The sequence below is a fragment of the Melospiza georgiana genome, chromosome 29 (genome assembly GCF_028018845.1).
Source record: "Melospiza georgiana isolate bMelGeo1 chromosome 29, bMelGeo1.pri, whole genome shotgun sequence".
NCBI classification, from domain to species: domain Eukaryota; kingdom Metazoa; phylum Chordata; class Aves; order Passeriformes; family Passerellidae; genus Melospiza; species Melospiza georgiana.
This window is the reverse complement of record NC_080458.1, coordinates 464,152-466,675: the sequence shown is the minus strand read 5'-3', so window position 1 is coordinate 466,675 and position 2,524 is coordinate 464,152.

Genomic DNA, 2,524 nt, shown 5'->3' with positions numbered 1-2,524 from the left:
CCCTGCAGCCAGATGGTGAGTGCAGTCTGGGAGCAGATGATCTGTCACTTCATTCTGTTTTGAGTTTCTCTGGGCTTTTAATTTCTTAAATGGAGAATGTTCACACTCCCAAATTTCTATTACCCACCCCCAGGTACTGCTGGGAGCAGATGGATCCACTACAGCCCAGCTCCACATTTGCAGCCAAGGACTCCTGTTGCTCATTTCACCAACCCAGCAACATTTTCTGTGTCACAACACCTCTGCCTTTCCCCATGAATCCTATAACTCAAAGTTTTTCTAGGACAGATTTGCATCCTGGAATGAAGCTCCCAGCTTGGACTGAAATCTCAGGGACACTTCCAAGTGTCCTTATGATGGCATTGGATGAAGGGAGATGCAGCTCCTTCCCTGGCTGCACTGACAGCATTGCCCAGAGCCGGGCACTGGGGACAGCATCACCCTGAGCCAGCTGTGCCCCCTGCCAGAGCCCCCAGGGCCGGGCAGCTGCTCCCAGCCCTGTGCTCTGCAGAGGGAACTGGGCCCAGGGCTGCAGAGCTGCCCCACGGCTCTGCTGCAGCTCTGCCTGCACAGGAGGGGCTGCACGCCTTGGAGCCCTGGCCCTGAGGGCAGAGGCTGGGCTGGGGCACAGGAGGGAGGGGGCTTGTTCAGAGGGAGGGGCTGCACTGGAGGGGATCCTGTGGACATCTCTAAACGCTCCCTGCCACAGCATTGCTGGGTTTTGTTTTCTCTCATTGCCTGATTTTCTCTCTGCTTCCTGGAGATTTCTCTGCTGCAGGTGTTTCCCTGTTCCTGATCTCTCTGTGCCAGCACTCACAGACCCCAAATCTCTGTGCACTCTCCTTGGTCTGACTGAACCCTGCCTGTTTGCAGGGCAGTGGCTGGGGGCAGATTCTGTTTGCAGCTTGGAGAAAGGACAGCCCAGACTGAGCCTGAAGGTTAAGAGCAAAAGTGATGCTGCTGCTGTCCTTGGGCACAGTGGCTGAAAGCACATTAGTAATCTCCTGTGAACCTATTGAAAGCACATTAGCAATCTCTTGTGAACCTACTGATAATAAAAAGTAACAGTTCAGATGTCTCAGGCACTTGTCAAAATTCATATTAAATACTTCATAATCAACCTTTAATATTCATCCCCACTACCTTTCATTCTGCAATAGTCGGAAAATGACTACATAGTCTTAGAAAGTTTGCTCATTTTTATCAAAATCCTTGACTTGGAAATACTCTATGACTGATCAGAAGCCCTCAGCATGTCAGAGCTTCACCTCCCCTCCACCAGAAATATCCAGAGTGGTACTCACAGAGTCTGTAGGCATTGGAATGTTCCAGCTTTAGGAGATCACTGCAGGAGCTGCAGCTGCATTGTCCTGCAGCCAGAAGTTCCTGTGCCAAGGGCTGGCAGTGATTGTGCCCCAGGAACTTCTCAGCACCTTCCCAGCCCTGACTGATTGAAGCTCTCTGTGCCTCTGTGCTGTGCCCAGGGTGGCTGCAGGCAGTGCCCTAGGGCCTGCAGAAGAGCTGTTCATCGAGAGAAATGTGCTTTTGAAGCTTTTCTTGGCTATTTAGGAAGGAGCACAGCTCAGCTCAGCAGCACAGACACAGCACAAAGTCTTTAATGAGTCTATTGGTCTTTGTGCTCAGGCCATGAACATCAGTACCTGAGAGGGAGCTGAAGAAACCTCTCCAGAACTCCAAGCCAGAATCCAACTCCAAAGTTTCTTGGACTTTTAATGGGTCCCGGAGAGGGACATGACTGAGAAAGTGTCCCCAGGCCCCAGGCAGAGCAGAGAACTGGAGGCAGTGATGACAGGTGGGGACAAAGAGAAGCCAAGTCTTGGTGCCCTGGGGCACAGCAGTGGGGTCTGTGCCACCAAGGGTTGTGAGGAGACACCTTATCCTGAGGCCCTGGGGCTTCCTGGCACTGCCCCAACCAGGCTGGGCACTGTCAGCCCCTTGTCCTGCCCTCGGCATCTCCCCCTAGCTCACATCCAAGTGGCCTCAAGGATCTGCTAGAAGGAGTCCCTGGGGAGCCTTGGTCAGCAATGGCCCTGGGAGCTCCTTAATGCTCCCTGCAGGGACTGCAGGTTTTACAAAAGACTTTGGGTTTGGAGTCTCTGAGAGGTTTGTGCAATCATGGCCTCCAATTATCTGCTGTAATGAGTCCCTAGAGAGGCTTTGTCAGTAACAACACTCATTGGGGCTCATTAATGCTTCAGGGTACTTTAGTTATTTTAAGGTACTTGGTGTTTCCGTTTTGATACAAACTATGTGAGAGGTTTGTGCAATCATGGCCTCAATTATCTGCTTTAACGAGTCCCTGGAGAGCTTTGCACTGACACTCAGTGGGGATCATAAATGCCTTGAGATACTCAAGGTTTTTAAGGTACTTTATGGATTTAAGAATACTTTTAGGTAGTTTTAAGGATTTTCCTTCCCACACTGAGTCTCTGAGAGGTTTTTGTGCCATCCTGGCTGCCAGTTCTCTCCTTCAAGGCATCCATGAGGATCCTGTGTTGGGTGT